We start from the raw sequence: 20907 nt of genomic DNA on the forward strand, positions 1-20907 counted from the left end.
TGCATGGGCAGTTCTGATCTGAGACCCGAGTCCAGCCCATCTTCCTCTCTCAATAGTTGCATCTTGAACAGAAATATGCCATTTTAGTTACTGTTATTTCTACAAACTCTCAATCTTCCTCATAATAAGGTAATAAGCAGGATGAAAAGACCAGTGGATTTGAAAGAGTTACTGACATTGACTATGTATTCTCCCCACACAGGCCTATTCAGAGCAAGTAGTTTAATCTTTATCTACAGGACCACAATCTTTTTGGATTGTGATTTTATATATCTTCTTAAAGAGACTTCACAGAGCTGGGCAGTGGTGGCACACGCCTTTAATCCCAGCACCCAGGAGGCAAAGCCAGGTGGATCTCTGTGAGTTCAAGGCCAGCCTGGTCTACAGAGCAAGATCCAGGACAGGCACCAAAACTACACAGAGAAACCCTGTCTCAAAAAACAAAAACAAAAAACAAAAAACCCACAAACAAATAAACAAAAAAAAGAGAGAGCTTCACATTACCACTTGAATATATGCATATTTATGAAATAAATTAATTGTGTAGTCATTGAATAACCTCTATGTTGCTGGAAACTGTGTTAAATAAGTCTTTTTTTTTAATTTATTGCTAACTTTGGAGCTTAATAAATGAGGTGCCATGACACACTGAGGTGCAGTCAGATTTGAAGTCCAAGATGGTAATTAGCGTCAAGTTAAAAAGAAGAAAACCCTGGTGCATGAGCTGACTTTTTGGATCCCATTACCTATTGTCAGATGCCTTGCTCTCCCTTGGTGCAGGAGGGGGGGGCTTGGTCCTGCCTCAACTGAATGAACCAGGCTTAGCTGTCCCCCCATGGACATGGACTTACCCTTTTGAAGAAGGGGATGGGGGATGGGTTGAGGGGAATGCAGGGATGGGGAGTGGGAAGAGGGAGGAGGGGGGAATCTGTGGTTGGTATGTAAAATAAATAATTTTTTTAAATAACAAAAAAAAAAAGAGAGAAATCGCCAAGCACCAGGCAGCTGAGCTGTGTCTTGAAAATGATTCTTAAAATGTACCAGTCAAGTAGGGAAGTTTATTTTCCAAAGTTGATAAATAAAACCCAATTAAAAAATGTTTGCTTTTCAATTATTTACATTATTTATATACAATCAGTTTTGCATTTTTTACTTTTATTCTTAATGGACTAATGGAAATTCTAGTTTTTTGTTTGGTCAATATTTACTTAATTTCTACTTCTTTATTGATTAATCCTGTATTTTAACACATAGGGTTAATTAAAGTTTATAGCAAATCTAAATTACATGTTAGAAGAACATTGTCACTGTTTAAGAATTAAACTGTTTAACCACTCCCACAGATAAGTCTGTTATTGGACAGATTAACTGACATATATAAATTAAAGCATGAAAAATTCATGTTAGCTCAGAGTGTCAGAGGCATTGGTCCACCTGGAAGGATGGAGGTGGTGTGGCAGAACAGTTCATAAACCAGCAGCCTGAGCACAGAGTGAAGAGTGAACCTGTATGCTCACAAGGTCGGTCTTTCCCTCTTGATTCTATCTTGGACCCCAGCCTGTGGGATGATGTCACCTACATTTATAGTAATTCTTTATTCCTTAGTAAATGCTCTCTGGAAATACACTCAATGATTAACTTTGCTAACTCATAAGCTTTTCTCCAATCAATCAAGTTGAAAGTCAGTAATATACAGTTACTCACAGTTTGTTGCTATGCGAGCATAGACCCAAATTTGATCATTGGTGAATCACAGAATAGTAGTGAGAAACCACATGCAAACAGGTACACTCATCCACAGAAGTAAATATAATTATTTCTACTACCATATTGATAGGAATTCCAACCACTCCCTCATGGTCATGCATGCCCTGCAGGACACTTAGTCATCCGCACCTAGTCATTTCTGGGTCATATGTCCTATGTAGCTCATGCTCCATGGTTACATGGTCATGTGCTCGTGCAGATGTGACCACATGATCCATGTGCATGTGTGAAATAGCCACATGGGCCTGTATGCGCAGGTGCATCCTGGCCTTTATAAGGCAGGCCCCATGTTCCTCTGCCCTCTTTCTCATGTGTCCTTCCACAGGCCTGATCACATCTATTCCTTTCTCTTTGCCTAGATAAAACTCTTGTTAGTAGATTCTATCATGTGTTGTGACTTTTCTTTGGGGGCAAGAGAGCTGCTAAAAAATCATCATATGGTGCTGTAACTCAATGGGCCCTCCCGTGCATTTTGCACCTGTAAACCTGTACCAGGGGAGTCCGCTACATCCAAGACAGCCCACTGTCCATTTGCCTTGCCACGGATCCTACACACAACACAGGCTACTTTGATTGGTGAGTCCCCCACTTTTCAACCAGCATAAACAGTCTCCTGGATCCGTGGAAATGACTATTGGGCATCCGACATCCCACTGGTATTCTTGAAACTGAGGGTACCCCCGACCATGATCTTCACTGGATGTGTTCGGTCCCTATCACAGGCAAAAATTTCTAGCCATCTCCCATGTCTGCAGTTTGAAATACATTTCTCGTCTTTAGGTGTGTCGTCAGGCTGTGTAAGTCTGACACATTTCTGGCTTGACGAAGCAGTAAGTGCTGTTGGATTTCTGGGGAGTCCTTGCCTTCACAGGCCTTAGGCCCCTGCCTTACATCTGACGAGTTGCCTGGTGGTTTGTGCCTGGTACAGATCCATCCTTGGCCTTAGGGATGCCTGGGGCCTTGGCTTGGGATCACATTTTTTTTTTATTGTTTTCCTCTCTGCTGCAGAAATGGGAAATAAGGTTTCCAATCTCATCATTATCACCTCTCCCCTAGGAGGCCTTCTTGGAGCTTTAAAACCTCTCACCTTAATACCTTGCTTAAAGATTCCTGTTTGTCTGTCTCTGTACTAAGAGATGGCCCAAATATGCCTTAGACAATAACAAAAAATGGCCACCGAGTAGTTCTGTAGCTGGAGTTTTCTCTCCAGGTTCCACCAAGCTCTGGCAGTCTGACAGCCCACGTATAAAATAAACACACAGACGCTTATATTATTTCAACTATTTGGCCTAATGGCTCAGGCTTCTTGCTAGCTGTTCTTATATCTTAAATTAATCCATTTCTATTAGTCTATAAGTTGCCACGTGGCTCGTGGCTTACTGGTACCTTACATCTGCTTCTCATCATGGCAGCTGGCAGCGTCTCTCTGCCTCAGCCTTCTACTTCCCAGAATTCTACTCTCTCTTTGTCCCACACATACTTCCTGCCTGGCTACTGGCCAATCAGTGTTTTATTTATTAACCAATCAGAGCAACACATTTAACATACAGACTATCCCACAGTGCTTCCCCTTTTCTTTTTTTTTTTCAAAAAGGAAGGTTCTAACTTTCACATACCTTAAACAAGAGTAAAAATACACATACAGTATAACAAAATTAACTTTAAATTTGTATCAATAAACTAAAATCTATACCAATGTAAAACATTTCAGACAAGTCGTTGCTCTTTAAAAGTAGGTTCAATAATCTACCCTTTCATCCAATCATATCTGTATCAAGGTTCCTTAGATGCCAATATTTTACAGGAATTATCTAATTTCTGCCAGTGAACAGACAAATGGAAAGAGTTGCCCTATATCATAGTCTTTTTCTGTTTAAGTTTTAAACTGTCTCTTCTAGATTCCTTCTCTCCTGCTCATGCGCTCTTAGCTATGCCTGAACTGGACAATTCCCTGACGCTGGAATCTCTAGCCCCAGATCCTGCAAATGAACCCCACCTATCTGACTTTCTGCTCCTAAACCTGCCCCCAGGGCGCTGGGACCTTCGGCTTCCCCTCTTCAACAGTGGCCATTTAAAAGGCCCGGCTCTGGCTCCAACCTTTATGCCTCCTGTTACCTGCTCTTGGACTGCTCAAGCATCTGACCCCAGCCATTCAAACCTGCCAACCATTCTCCCTTTGCAAGAAGTGGCTGGGGTTGATGAACTGATTAAGATCTATGTCCCATTCTCTCTTGCAGAACTCTTTCAGATAGAAAAGAAGCTGGGTTCTTATACCTCTAATTCTGCTTCTTTTATTTATTTAGCAATTTCAATATATTACTCAATCTTATAGTCTCACCTTTCATGATGTATATATGATACTTACTAATAGCCTACTTCCTGAGTAGAGGCAGGTTTGGGAGCAGGCTAGGGCACATGCAGATGAGATTCACCAAACTAACCCTGTACACCCTCCAGGGGCTGAGGCGGCTCCTGATTAAGACCCACTTTGGGATTATAATACCCAGGGTGGGTCTCTAGCCAGGGATAGCTTTATTACCTGCCTCCTGGCAAGCCTCCATAAGGCTGCCCTAAAACCAATAAACTATGAAAAACTAAAAGTGATAATTCAAGATAAGGATGAAAATCCATCTCATTTCTTAGAACAGCTCACTAATGCCCTCCTTCAGTACACTAGCTTAGATCCTGAATGTCCTGAGGGCAGGCAGCTCCTTATGACTGACTTTGTCTCACAGAGCTTCCCCCATATAAGGGCGAAACTTAAACACTTATAAAAAGGCCCTCTGACCCCTCAGGCAGAAGTGCTAGTGGTGGCATTCAAGGTGTACCATGGAAGAGATGAAAAAGCACCCAAAATGAACTGCCAGATGCTGGCAATTGCTGTCTGACCGGCTCCCTGAAAGCTGCAGGGTCCCTATTCCAAGTATGGGAAAGACATCCATTGGGCTCAGGCTTGCACCACACCAATAAGGCCTTGCTCAAAATGTTGCCAAAAGGGTCACTACTCAGCTGACTGTCCTAATGCACCTAGTGGCATAGGAACACCAGATGAAGACCACCCTCCCAGCTGACTGTGTAGGCTTGGCTTTCAGTGATGACTGAAGCTGCCCGGGTCCCACCCCAGCCATTTCCATCTCACACAGGAAAACTAGGTTAGTGAAAATACTATCTGGGCACCCCGTCTCCTTCCTTCTGGACACTGGAACTACTTATTCTGTCCTGAGAGAGCTTTTGGGGGCCTATTTCTCCTTCTCATCTTCCTATTGTCAGGGTAGGGGAACAGCCTTATCTACCTCACCACTTAATTGTATTTTCAGAGGGATCCCTCTTACACACACATTCTTAGTGGTGCCAACCTAACCTGTGCCTGTAATGGGAAGGGATTTTCTAGCTAAGGTAGGAGCATCCATTTCATTTGCTCCCCACATTCGCCTCATCCCACACTCACCAGCAGCTCCTCCTCTTCTTCTCCTAGCCACCCACCCTACTGACTCTAACAATTACTTTCCTTTGCCAGCCTCTCAGGTACACCCAAAAGTCTGGGATACCAAGAACCCTTCTATCACTCGGCACCATCAGCCTATTACTATCCAGTTATAAGACCCTACCAGATATATCACCCAAGCTCAGTACCCTCTCTCACTCCAGAGCCTAAGAGGACTTAAGCCTATCATTTCTGACCTTCTCAGGAAAAAGCTGCTCTGCCCAACCTCTTCGCCTTTCAACATCCCCATACTTGCAGTTAAAAAGTCTAATGGAACCTACTGCCTGGTTCAAGACCTCTGGCTCATTAATTCTGCAGTGGTCCCTCTCCATCTGGTAGTGATTAACCCTTATACTCTCCTATCCACTGCCCCTTCAGGAACCTCTCACTTCTCAGTTCTAGACCTCAAGGATGCCTTCTTTTCTATTCCTCTCAGCCCTCAGTCTCAAAATATCTTTGCTTTCACCTGGAATGACACTGATACTCATTTGTCCATACAGCTGGCCTAGACTGTTCTGCCACAAGGATTCAGGGACAGTCCACACCTATTTGGTCAGGCTCTGGACTCAACCTGCTCTCTCTGTCTCTCCCTGGCTCTCAACTAATACAGTATGTAGATGACATTTTACTCTGCAGCCCGTCCTTACAAGTTAGCCAAACTAACACCTCTGCTCTCCTAAATTTCTTATCCAGCTGAGGTTATAGGGTATCCCCTTCTAAAGTTCAGTTGTCCACTTCCAGGTCACCTTTTTGGGTCTAACCACTACTCTAACCCACAAGGCTGTTACTGTAGCTAGAAAGCATCTAATCCAGTCTCTTACAGTCCCTTCTACTAAACAGGGGATTCTGTCTTTCCTATGAATAGCTGGCTTCCTATGGTCTTGGGTTCCATTTTTTTCTCTCCTTGCTCGCCCCTCATATGAGGCAGCTCAGGGAGCCCCACACAAGTCCCTCCTTCACCCCATTATTAAACCTTTCCAGAAGCTCCAATAAGCTCTTCTCCAGGCCCCAGTGCTTCACCTCCCAGATCTAACCCATCCCTTCTCCCTCTATGTAGCAGAGAAGGAGAGATTTGCCCTGGGAACCCTAGGGCATCAGCTGGGACCCTCCTTTGCACCTGTAGCATATCTGTCAAAGAAGTTAGACCTTACCACTCAGGGATGGGCACCTGGTATTCGGACTTTAGCAGCTAGCTCTTTTCAGGCTCAGGGCTTGTCCTAAAAAGCCTCTTTCAATTTCTCCATTTGAACTAATGTATGGAAGGCCAGTTCTAACACCAGGTCTTCTATCCAACCCTCCAACTGTTCCAGATAGCCTGTTAACCCCCCTGGTATGTCACCTAAGGTCTATCCTGTGGAACTTTGCAGATCATTCCTTACCTCAGCCATGTGACAGTCCTTGCCCAACCCCAGTCCATATCAGGGACCAGGTTCTTTTTTCTCCTCCAGGCCAGCATCCTTCACCCCTCCCCCCTAAGGGGCAGGGACCCTTCAAGGTAATTCTTGTAACCCCTGCCGCTGCTAAACTCAAGGGCTTTCTTCCCTGGGTCTACCTGTCTCATCTGAAACCTTTTATGTCACCTCCATCCCAGAAAAACATCTCTTCATGTACAATGACACAGACAGGGCCCTGTTCTCTCAAGCTCCAGAGGACATCAGGATCCATTGCCTTGTCACCAATTCCAGACAAATGAGGTATCACCCCATAAGCTCTTCCTTTCCTAATTAGGGCCACATGGAGCTGGAGGCAAAAGGACCATCAAAAATATCCAAGTGGTAAGGAAAAAATTAAACAAACAAACAAAAAAACCAGTAATAATCAAAAGGTATTTATATTCCCAGACCCAAAGGTGTCTGGGTTTTGCAAAAACAGACTCTAATGTAACAGTCTTTCACTGTTAAATGCTCTCAGCAATAGATTACCTGTGTCTCCTAAATGCTAAACTAGGAAATCCCAGTAGGAATAAACTGGAGGTGACTGGGTATTGACCCAGGGCTCTCTTGAAGCTATCTTGTGTCTCCATCTTTTTCTTCATCTATGTGTATATTTTTTCCTATCTAGCATTTCTCAATTCCTCACTTCCTACTTCAAGGACCCTTAGGCAGGTCAGGGCTGGACTCCAACACAGTACTTAATATTAATTCTTACAGCAGTTAACCCTGCCAGGATTAAACCCCCTGGCACAGTAGGACTACCTATTGTGGGCTCTCATCACTTCCCTGTGTGGGCTGACAGCCACACTAATAGCAGGGTCATTTATTGCTTTGTGAAGTATTCTCCAGGATTCACACAGGGGCAAGTTTTGGACCCTGACCAGGATTAGTGAGGGCCAGGCCTCCCCTGTTGGTCCCTGTAGATGGGCTGGAAGCCATCTCCCCTTGCACAGATAGATCTGGAAGGCCAGGATCCACACAGTTTCCACAAGTGCAATGTATCAAACCACAGCTTTCCCACTGCGCACTGGAATAGCTTGGATGATGACCAGATAGCCTGTCTCCCTAAGCTGGCTTGCTATGTTTCATTGAAGAGAGAGGACTGTGCTTCTGACTGTTTTTCTATGTCCAGCATTAACATTTTAGTTTCTCCTTCACCAAGGATAGAAATTAGTAATTTTTAGTATGCCATCCCCTGCCCTGATCCATGCAGAAATTCCTTATTTGTTGATTATTTTTATGTAAATAATTTACTCATTTACTATATTTCTCCTAAATTTCTTCTTTCCTTGCTATACTTTAGATGTATGTCCCCTTAAAATCTACAAATTAAAACTTAATCACAAATGCAACAGTGTTTTCCCTAATTGGAAATCTTCAGGGCATGGTCTCAATTAAGCTGGGTTTGTGGGAATGGTTTTCTTGTCATTTATTACTCTCCTCCAGGGATGCAAGTGTTCTAGGATCCACTTCAGGAAAAAAAAAAAAACTGGCTTTTACCAGAGAAAACAAATCTGTTGGTGCCTTGGTATGGGCCTCTTCAAACTCAAGGACTTTGTGTGATAAATGCTTGTTCTATATTCAAATAACTCTCTTTCTTCTTACAATGCTACCTAGATCCTATCGTTGGCTCTCAACCCTTCAGACATCATCAAAACACAATCGCCTCGCAAAGCTTTGTCTTTGAGCTGGTTTTAATTGTTAACTTAGTACGACCAAGAAACACCTGGAATTAACTATTAATAAGGAAGTATCCAGATCAGTTTGGATTGTACCCTTGTCTCTGGGAGATTGTGTTGATTATTCATTGACCCACTCTACATGAATGTGAGAGGCTCCTTCTCATAGACTGGGAACTGAATTGCATAAGAGGAAAGAAAGCCAGCCAAGCAGAAGCAGAAAGCAAGCACTCAGCAAGGATCCGTTCCTTTCTCTCTGCTCTTGACTGTGGCTGTGAGGAGACCAGCCACGTGAGTTCCTGCCTTGATGTTCCCCAAATGCTAGTCTGAAGCCTGGAATTTTGAGAAAAATAAACCCTTTCCTCCCTCTGTTGCTTCTGGTCAGAGTATTTCTTCACAGCAACAGGAATAAAACTAGAAAAATCTCCAAATATCATGGACTGTTATACCCCCACCAAATGGATGTCTGAGCATGTATTTCCATCCCAGGAGTACAGGGGCCCCTGTACCCACATCCTTCTCAGCACTTGTTATCATTGGTGTTTTTCATAATAGTCATTCTTACTGGAGGAAGGCACTGACTCACTTTGTTATTTGATGTTTGTGAATATTAATGATGTTTTATTTTTCACATGCCTCTTGTCTCTATCCTTCCTCCATTTTATTAGTATGTATTAATAGTGCAAAACAGAGTTCAATTGTTAAATTTCACACAAGTGCCTTACATGTGTTGGCCACGTTCACCCTGTCACTCTTTCTTATCCTCCATGTCTTTACAAAACTATCAATTGTCAACTAAAACAAATTACTTATGTTTCTACTGTGTACGTATTAAAATTACTTGTGTTATCTGGATATCAGTCTTTATCAGATGCAGAGTTGGAAAATACTTTCCCCCACTCTGCAGATTGTCGTGTCACTCTGATGAGGCTTTGTTTAATCCCAGTAGCCAGCTTTTGTCACCATGCTATGTGGCATGGGTTTATCTGAAATATCCTGGGCTTCCCTGGAATGCCCTCCAGAATTTCCTACAACTTTTCTTCCATAAGTTTTCTACTTCATGTATTATGTTTAAATATTTCCAAAGTGTTTAATAAGGTTTTTTTTTTAACAAGTGGTGAGAGGTAGGACTCCACATTTACAATTCTGCATATAGATTTACAATTTCCAGCACTATTCTGAAAACTAGGCATTCTCCAGTGTATGCTCTTTGTACCTTTGTCAAAAACAAGCTGGAAATAGTTGCATAAATTCACTTCCAAACTCTCTATTCTGTTTTACTTGTCTGTGTTCATTTGTGTCTGTTTTTCCTTTTTAATGTCAATACTATGCTGTTTGATTAATTTCCTGTATTAGTAGGAAAAATTATAGTGCAATTTGTTTTCTCAGAGGACTGTGCAATAGTGACCTTGTGATAAATGCAGGATAATCTTCTAAGAAATAGAAAATGTAGAAGGACTTGGGAAAACCAGGGCTTTAAAGTGACTGTACACATTAGACACAGTGAATTGCTATTGATAGTCTTCATGTGGTTAACTAAATTGATGAGAAAAATAGCTCAGTAAAACATCCTCAAGTAGGTTCCTGGTTAAAAGTCGAAAGTGCTTGACTTTCAACAATGGCTTCCACTACAATGTGCAGAAATAATTGTCAGCAATTAGCATAGCCAAATGCTCATTTCATTTTAATCTTTGCAGTTGAGAGCAGGATAAAGGCCTATCATGGTATGAGTACTGTAGAGTATGGTCTAAGAAAAATCAGGAGGGATTTGCATGCATTTCACAGGAGGTCTGCTCTGTGACTAGTGGTACCATGTAAACTTCCTTCTTTGTATTGCCTCAGATGACCAACAGATATGATTATTATTTCTCTAGCTGTAGTGAACATCAGTTGAGATAACTGATGAATACATTTCAAGAAAAATTAATAGAATGTGAAGACAATGGTCTCAGTGATGGCGACAGAGTGGCTGATTTCCTTGGTCCTGTCTAATCTCTGACAACAACATGGACCTCATATTTTATATTGCTTTATCTGAGAATCCTTACTTTATAATAATCAACCCTGATTCAGAAAATGGAGGCTATAAGTAGAAAATTTTCTATTCACAAGTTGCGACAGTGGGACAGTTCTGTTCACAAAGTGGTACATATTAGATCAGGAGTAATTTGAACACAATTAGAATACAATACAAAGTATATACTATTCATAGGTAATGCTAGACAAGCTCCTAAATATTGACATGCTAATAGAACACTTTATTTTTTATTCATACAAAAATCTCACTTTAGCCTCAGAGACAGAAAGAACTCTCCCTAAGGACTTTCTTCATGGGTGCGATTTTTCCATTTTCTACCTTTTCCATGCTCACCCAGAACAAGGAGCAGGGAAGAACTTGGGAGACCAAGCTCAAGATGAGGTCTAGAGAAAGACAGATTGGATCTCAGCACTGTTTCTGCTCTTTATAACCTGCATGAATTTGGCCTGGGGAACTATTTTTTTAATCAGTTTTATCTCTTAAATTTGTACAGCTGATCCTCGACTCTCAAAGTTTAATGCAATAGCTGAACATAAAGAATGCGAACATAAAGAATGAACATAAAGAATAAGACAAAGTTAAAGTCAACAAGCATTCCCTTGACATTCATGTCTCCTCGTACTTGTAATTTCTTGGATATGTTATAGAGACTAAATACGAAAAAATGTGAGTTTACAAATATCTACAAGCATACATATAGTATCACAACTTTCCAAATATATTACAAACTAGAACCTCTTGGCAGTTAATTGACAGCTTTCCAGTCAGAGCCTTTGAATTTAAAGTGTGTAAAGAAGATGAAGGTGATGAATTCAAAGCAGATGATTCAAATGCAAAATTGCCACTTGGAGTCAAAATAACTGTGTGCAATTTTCGTAGACTGACCAATACAACATGCCAGCACCAGGGAAGGTTGTGAGGTACAGAAAGGAACTTCCTTGACTTCTGAGGAACCAAGGAGATGCACAGAAGGTGAAGAGGATGCATTTCTAGAAGCCAAATTTTTATGCTGCCCACAACAATATTTGTAATGAGATGACTGCAGTTTCACTGTGGTGTCCAAAACAGAACAGGAAATATGCCTTCATTATGTATCTAATATATTCAAGCTTCTTAAAAGTAAATGACTGAAGGTTCACCTATTTTAATTACTTTTACTCATCTGTAAGCCATGCTCTGAGTGGGTATTTAAAGTCAATGAGTTCTCGTTCTTCATGAATAATCTCTTTATTCCTTGGTCAGTTCTTAAACAAAAGCAGACTCTTAACTGTTCCAAAATTGCTTGCAGTCAAGTTGTTCCTGCACTCTTCATGGTGGAAGCTATGTATGAACAGAGCTGTGGACTGTCCACACAGCCTCTTATGTCTTCAATAAAAACATGCATAGGAAATCAGTCAAGATACCATATCGATTCTATAATACAAGTAGTATGAACACTGGGATCTAAGCCTGAGGTCTGCAGACAATGACAAAATCTACTGTTCTGGGAGAATTTAGACCAATAATATACTGGAACAAAGTATTGTACAGTAAATACATAAAAAAATGAATAGAATAAAACCAGCTTTCTCACCTTTTAACCTGGATACTTGACTTAATCCTTCTATAGCTTAGTGCCCTGATCCATACAATACAGTTGCATAGTTTCAAAATGATGGCTTGACTGTGACCCTTAATAATGATGGCATTCATAAATGCCATTGAAGTTGTACCTCAACCTTATGTATCAGTAGGGTTGGATAAACATCATATACCATGAATCAGGAAGTATGTCTGAAGATGAAGATATAAAGAATAATAAATTATATTCCCTAAATTCATAATTCTTGAAGTTAATACATAAATTCAGTAACAAATAATTTCAAATTGATATGGGAAATTTAATTTTGATAACTACCATCGTTATCACAACCAAGATATGGCAGAGTTGGGAAATCTAACTACTGTAATGCAAGAGAATTAGTGGGAACTTTGTTTATTGCAGCAAAACAAATAACAACAAACCAGACAGTGGTCTGTTTGGTTGAGTAAGTGAATGTAACTCAATTTTAAATCTTATATCTGGATACAACAGAAGATAACTTAAAAATTATACAAATCATGGTGCCAAGGCCTCTGTTAAAATGGCATGCTATTTAATGTTCTGGGACTTTATTTTATTTAATAAGAAGCTATGAAATATTAATTAGAAATCATCACACAACAATGAACTTAGAAATAAAATTTTAAAACACATGTAAACTCATTTGTGGTAGTTCCTAGAATTAACATACCTGGACAATAATTGTGAGATTATTATTATTATTATTATTATTACATTATCACAGGAAAATTGTCTAATTTCTCAAGGGTATTAATTTCAAAGCAATACTTAAACAAATTAAACAGCCTGACTAGGACCCTTAATTATGCTTTTCTTCTGTAATGCCTTAGATAGCAAAACCATTTGTTTGAAATATTTCCCTGAGCCCATCTTTTTCTAATTAGAATCAACAAGTTGATCCAGTCTGGGTGGCATGAGATATGGCTCAAATCCCTAAAAATTCATCAAGCCTCCAGGTTCCTCACTTACTCAGGATTCTTTTTGTCCTAATAGAGGAAATTTATATCCCAGTACTCTTTTTTTTTAACACTTTGTAATCAGTATATTAGGAGACAGTCATACATTTCAGTTAACTGCTTAAATTCTGATATCCAGATTTAAGCATGTGAACATGTGACTTTAAAACATACAACAAAGCTATTCATAATTTGCTATATACTACCAACATTAAATTGCAGTTATGTAGAAGCCTAAGTCAAATAGCAAGCCTGTAACAGACCCAAGGAATGCCTTTCCTGGATTATACATTCAAATCACTTCTTCACATATAAGGTCTCTTCACTTCAATTTGTAAATTACTTGGGCTTTAAGTCACTACCCAAGGGCTTATCATGGTTGAAAAGGGAAGAAAGGTGACCATGTTTTCTAACTGTGTGTATGTATATATGTATATATACTTTTAAAAGATGGCACAGCAGAAGGGACTGCAATCTAGAAGAGCAAGCCCTTAAGCAGTAGCTTACAATATACTTTTTTAGGAATGTATCATTTCTATCACTAACAACAGGCAGAATTATGTATTATGCCACCTTCTAGTAATGGCTGAGGCAATACAATGCAAAAGCATCACAATTAGTCCACTTCCTACAACTAGACAGACCATGTCACTACTAATTGTTTTCTTTTTCTGATTACCATTAAATGCAGAATTTTAATTCCACAGCTTAACAATTAAGGGTCATATAACACATACCTAGCTTGTCAGTCTAGCCGTTAAAGGCTAGGCTCACAACCAAAAATATATCCCAGTACTCTTATAAACAAAGAGTTGATTGGCTGGCAACTCTCACAATTCCCCTGAGAGTAAAGCCTGTAATTCATCATACTGTCCTTCTGATGATGCTGCTCTGTGTAGTATAATTTCTGCTTGCTTTGTTTCATTAAAATATTAAAATGAGCTCAGCAATGGAAGGGGAGTTTCACATCTACATCTATTAACAGAGAATCTGAGATTCAAACTAATTATGACCTTGATCCTGGAATTGATATAAAAGGAGTTTCAGTTCCTCATATAATTAGTTAAATACTCAATCAGGCCATTTCAAAAATTCTAGAAGGAACATAGGGAACAATTGTAGGATGCTATTCAAGAAATGTGCCAGCTGGGCGGTGGTGGCACACGCCTTTAATCCCAGCACTTGGGAGGCAGAGCCAGGCAAATCTCTGTGAATTCGAGGCCAGCCTGGGCTACCAAGTGAGTTCCAAGAAAGGCACAAAGCTACACAGAGAAACCCTGTCTCGAAAAACCAAAAAAAAAAAAAAAAGAAAGAAAGAAATGTGCCTTAAATGTGTTCTTAAAGCTGTAATTTAAACAACAAAATCAGTTTCATGTGTAATTGTTGGGAGCAGAGCATTAAGATCCATGGGTCCACAGATCTCTAGAGAAAGCAGGAATGTTAATCACACAGGATTGTCTTTCAAATGGGAAAGATGAAAAACCTGTTCTTCTATCTAGAAAGCTGAAATTTGGAAATGATTAAACTCCTGGTGATTTGCATTGTCTCTTGGGCCAGGGCATTTCAAGTTCCTACAGTCCGGACCGGAGGTTGCTGGAAATCTAAATGACCCTTATATCCAGAGGCTCTGTCAAGCTCCCACAACCAGGACCATAGGTAGCTAATAGCCCAAATGACCTCTATGCTATCTATATGACTGAGACCAGTATAGACTCTTGGGCCCTTAAACAAATACAAATTGCCTGTCTCTAGAACCCATCTTTTTGGAAGAAATGACATGTGCCATGAATTGAGTTTCAATGTAATTACATTCATTTAGTGTACCAGGGATTGCATTACCCCAGGAAACTTTTTTTTACAACTTGTACTGGGCTTAAATATACTGGGAATAAACCACCTGCTATTAGACTCCCCAAAGTCTGGTCCAGGTTGATGAAGTCAATCTGCACCAGGTTTTCATTCTTATCTCTTTGTGAGGTTCACTTCCCCAAATGACACCTGCAGCGACCCCCTCATATATAACTGTGGTCAAACATTCACCAATCTGTTCTTAAAAATCAAATGTTTTATGTCCTGATAACAATCAACAAAGTCTCCCTTGTACTCTCTCCCTGGATCCCTCCTTCTGCCGCCTGACTCCTCCTATCCCCATCCCTACCTGTCTCCAGTCCACCCACAACATCTCTTCTCTTTCCTCTTCCCAGGGAGATCCATGCAGACTCCCTATACCACTCCTCTTTATCTAACTTCTCTGGGTTTGTGGAGTGTAGTGTGACTGAAATAAGTAGGCATTTAGGGGGCACTGTGGAAACTTAGTGCAGAGGAAACATCCTGGTATCTACAAGGGTGACCCTAGCCAGGACACCTAGTAATGGAGGATATGGACCCTGAACTGGCCATCTTCTGTAACCAAGCTAGTCTCCCAGTAGTGGCACTAGGACACTAAAACAGCCACAAAACCTGTAACCTGAAATTTGTCCTGCCTTTAAGATGCCCTGGGGCAACAGTGACTTTTTTATTTTTAATAGACACAAAAGGGGAAATTGGTGATATTTTATTTGTGCTGAAATGTGGTGATATTTTATTTGTATGTTAATAAATAAAGCATGCCTGGAGATCAAAGGACATGGCCAGCTGTTTTTAAGCAAACATAGAAGTCAGGCAATGGTAGCACACATCTTTAATCTGATCATGTGACAAGCAGAGTCTCTGTGTGTTCAAGGACACACCAGGGAACAGCCAAGCATGGTGACACACACCTTTAATCCCAGTACCAACCATAGAGACCTGGAGGTCTGTACAGACAGGCAGTGACAAGGAAGTGAGGTAGTTGGGCTAAGAGCCAATGAGAGTACAGAACAGCAAGAAAATGAAGGTGTGGGTAAGACAGGAAGTAGCCCCTTTGGGTAGATGCAGAGCTGGGGAGGTAAGGTCGGTGGCTATCACGATTTCCCTGATCTCTAAGGCTTTCACCCCACCCCCCAAAAGAACAAACTTAGGTTGTTTTTTTGGCCACCAAACATAACTGTATGCAGATAAACAGGAAGTCTCTCTTTCTCTCTCTCTTACACACACACACACACATACACACACACACACACACACACACGCACACACACACACACACACAGAGAGAGAGAGAGAGAGAGAGAGAGAGAGAGAGAGAGAGAGAGAGAGAGAGAGAGAAGATAGTCAAGTATCCTAGCAGTACACTGAAAAGCTGAAGCTTACCTTGACAAACTCTATCTAGTTTAGGGACAAATTTCCTCATGATATAAATGCTATTACTTGCAATTTCACAGTGTCAATGAATTTTTGAAAAAATGGTTAATTATGAGGCTAGAAAAGTAGATCAGCATTTATGAGCACTCATTCCTTTTCTACAAGATCTGGGTTTGATTTCTAGCACTCACATTGTGGGTTGGTGACCACCTGCAAGTCCAGTTTCAGGGGTTCTAACACTCTTGTGTAGCATCTGTGATGATTGCACAGATATGCATACAGGTAACCACTCATATATATCAAGTAGAAATAATGGGAAAATATTTAAGTCATTTAGTGTCAAATATTACTTCTAATTATTATTATATGTGGTAGAATTCCCCTTTGTATGGTTGCTCACACTAAAACTTGGCCAATGCACTCTGTAGAACTTGAAAACTCAAGATATTTTCTACCTATGAATGAGTCAAGGTTTGTGATAAATCTAATTCTTTGATTCCTCCCTCACATTTGTTGACTCAGAAAAATATTTGGTTTATATCCTCTCATTAATTGCTTATGTTTATGCAACATTTATGTACACTGTGGCTTATGAGCTATTTTTTCATCTAAGAGTTCAAAGATTCCTGAAAACATGGTCTCATTAAGTGTCCATCCTTAATAATCCTTATGATCATCTGATTTTATAATCTCTCTGATTTGGGGCATATAATTAAAGCTGGCTGACTTGGATGATTTTTCCAAGATCAAGATTCAAATTATGAAGACAATGGAGAAAAAATAATGATCACTGAACTTCCATGTCTGTGTTACAGTTGCTAAATATGTTAAGATCTTTCCATCAATGCTGCCAATGTCACTGAGCCCTTGTCTGATGGTTGAACTGGCTTCCTACAGAAAAATAAAAGTTTCTATTAATTTTTTTATTTATTTTACAATACTATTCAGTTCTACATAATAGCCACAGATTCCTTTGTTCTCTCCCTTCCTGCCCCCCTCTCCTTCCCCCCAGCACACCTCGCATTCCCACCTCCTCCAGATCAAGGTCTCCCCCGAGGACTGGGATGGACCTGATAGACTCAGTCCAGGCAGGTCCAGTCCCCTCCTCCCAGATTGAGCCAAGCATCCCTGCATAAGTCCCAGGTTTCAAACAGCTAACTCATGCAACGAGCCCAAGACCTGGTACCATTGCCTAGATGCCTCCCAAAAAGATCAAGCCAATCAACTGTCCCACCTATTCAGAGGGCCTGATCCAGTCGGGGGCCCCTCAGCCCTTGGTTCATAGTTCATGTGTTTCCATTCATTTGGTCACTTGTCCCCGTGCTTTATCCAACCTTGGTCTCAACAATTCTCGCTCATACAAACCCTCCTCTTTCTCACCAATTAGACTCCCAGCGCTCCACCCGGGGTCTAGCCTTGGATGTCTGCATCCAGATTCCTCAGTCCTTGGATGGGGTTTATGACACAACTATTAGGGTGTTTGGTCATCCCATCACCAGAGTAGGTCAGTCCTGGCTATCTCTCAACCATTGCCAGCAGTCTTTTGTGGGGGTATATTTGTGGATTTCTGTGGGCCTCTTTAGCTCTTTGTTTCTTGCTTTTCTTATGTGGTCTTCATTTACCGTGGTCTCCTATTCCTTGTTCTCCCTCTCTTTTCTTGATCCAGCAAGGATCTCCTGCTCTCTTTCCCTCACCCCTCGCCCTTCATTGCTCCCACTTATGTCCAGGCTGTTCATGTAGATCTCATCCATTTCTCCGTGTCTTTCTTGGGGTCCCATTTTCCAGGTAGCCTCACTAGTGATGTGAGTAGCAGTCCAGTCATCCTTGTTCCACATCTAGCATCTTCCTATGAGTGAGTACATACCATATTTGTCTTTCTGAGTCTGGGTTAGCTCACTCAGGATGATTTTTTCTAGATCCATCCATTTACCTGCAAACCTCATGATGTCATTGTTTTTCTCTGCTGAGTAGTATTCCATTGTGTATATGTGCCACAATTTATTTATCCATTCTTCAGTTGAAGGGCATCTAGGTTGTTTCCAGGTTCTGGCTATTACAAACAATGCTGATATGAACATAGCTGAGCAAGTGCCCTTGTGGTATGATTGAGCATTCCTTGGGTATATGCTACTCCTCACATACTAAGTTCTACTTAACATGTTAACTATTCCTTGACATGTTCCCTGACAATTTCACCAGGCACATCAAATCAACACTATTGATTGAGTTGAAGAAGCCATCAAAGGTCAACACTGCCATGTCTAGGAATTCTCTATAAAAGATCACAGAGGGAAGGAGAATAATGGGAGTCAGTGAAAAGTTCAGAGGATGATGGAAAAACATCAGTGATTTAAAAGAATACACACAAGGAGTTAAATAAATTAACATACTGTGTAATTATTTGATAAAAATATTTGGAGATTGAAAAATCATGCTATTGAAATGGTTATTAAAAACAAAAATTAAAATTAAAACTTTTTGCACAAAGTAACATGTAAACACATGATATAAAAACTTTAGGATATAATGTGAATACAGAAAAGAAGAAGCTGTTTAATAAGCACCTGGAAAGATTTCATATAATTAATCAAACAACAAACCTCCTGGATTTAGAACACAAAGGTTAAAGAAAACCCAAAAGTATCACAAGGAATGATACAACAAATGTCAAAGTAGAAACAAAGGAAACTAGACTTAGATGAACAAGGTTAGCTGGTTGTTATCTAGACAAGTAAAAAATGGGTGGATACAGACAAGAACACATAATTATCATATAATTATAACATGTTATTAGTATTCTAGTTACTCTTTTGTTATTCTAATACATCACTTTGACCAAAAACAACTTGTAGGGGAAGAGGCTTATTCCAGTTTACACTTTTAGGTCATTCTATCACTGAGGGAAGTCAGGGCAAGAACTCAAGGCAGGAATCTGGAGTAAGGAACATAGAGAAACACTGGCTGCTGGCTCCCTCTCTAGCTTGTTCTCATCTCCCTCTCTAGATGCTCAGCTATCTACCTTGTACAATCCAAGATCACCTTCCTAGGGATAGAACCACAGTCGGCTAGAGCCTCCCTTCATCAGTAGTGAGGGCAATTCCTTACAGATGAGGCTACAGGCCAATCTAATCTAGGTGATTCACCTGAGGTTGACTCTTCCTAGGTGACTCTAGGTTATGTCAAATTGACAATAAAACTAATCAACATGGTGAGTGTTTTTAATAACTATAGTTCAACAAAGTATAAAATCTAGATGAAAGAGATACATGTCAGAAGACATGCACACAACCAAAATTGAACTATAAGCACAGACTGTTGAAAGTTACATATGTGCATATAAATGACCATAACATATCTAAAACGTACCAAATACATATGTTTATTTAATTGTATATATATACCTATAAATGATCTAAGGATTTTAAATGCCTATGCATATGTGCATATACATATTAAGTATTTTAGTTATGAGTCTTATACAGGGAAAATGTTATTTTTATTTCCACAATCCTCTTATTCACATGTAAGAAATAATTTGTGTATGTTTTATAAATTATTATATGAACATACAAATGTGGATGGGTAAGAGCCTCTCTCACTGCACAAGCATTTGATAGGTGATTTGGGTTTTTACATTGAGATCCCAGCTTGGACTTTGGTAATGTGCATTAAAGCATTGGTGGGAAATCTGACTTGAGGAAACACCAGACTGTGGATGTAATTTTGTAAAATTTTAGTTGATCAGACACAATACTGGAAAAATGCTCAATGTTTGGAAATATGATATGCTTTTACTTCTGGATTTCACAGAAGGCAAACAGCAACCCTGAGATAACTGCACCAACTTTTCTAGCAATGAGAAAAGCAACCAGGTGTCACAGGCTAATGTTCATTTTACTGTAATCCAGCAGAGTAACTCTCTCACTGGAAACTACCTCTCAATACAAACCAAGACAGTGCAGTAGAATACATACAAAAATAGCTGGATAAGTTTTATGATGCTGAAATAACATTTTTCAATATTTTGCTCAGTGCAAACAGTTTTCTAGGAAGCTTAGTTTATAAAATGTGCTAATTGTTTCGCTCTCTTGTTATAGCAGACACGCTGCTGACACTTGGCATTCTCTGTGCTTGATTAACATTAATGTAATTAAGAACCGTCAGGAGATTAGTTCAGTCTCCAATGTTTACTTGGATTAGACAGAACTGTGTCTTAAATCACTTATTCAGAATGATAACAAGATGCCAATTTGTCATTGGCAGAAATGTGATACATAGAGAAAAGGAGGGAAAGGATTACGGTGGGTTCAGAGGGAAATCCCAGGATATTGGATCTCTCTTCTCTCTCTCTCTCTCTCTCTCTCTCTCTCTCTCTCTCTCTCTCTCTCTCTCTCTCTCTCTCTCTCTCTCTCTCTCTCTCGCTCTCTGTCTCACTTTGAGTTACTTACTGCCACATCTATTTTAATGAAGTGCCCACAATGCACTGTGATTTTTCAGTTTCAAGTATGAAAGTTGAACAGAAACAGATTTTCCCCCCATTTCTAACAGTACTGTCAGATAAAAGATTTATTATTAATTTGAGTTTATCAACTTGGGCATTCTTTTTGATGTTGTTTTCTTACAAAACCGAGAACATTCAAGCTTTCATTAAATGGCATACTCTAGCTTCTCTTTGGCTTTGAAGTGCATCATCAGTGCTCTTGAAGGAGGTGGGGCCTGGAAGTT

This window comes from Peromyscus maniculatus, chromosome 1 (assembly GCF_049852395.1).
Source record: "Peromyscus maniculatus bairdii isolate BWxNUB_F1_BW_parent chromosome 1, HU_Pman_BW_mat_3.1, whole genome shotgun sequence".
In the NCBI taxonomy this organism is placed as follows: Eukaryota; Metazoa; Chordata; class Mammalia; order Rodentia; family Cricetidae; genus Peromyscus; species Peromyscus maniculatus.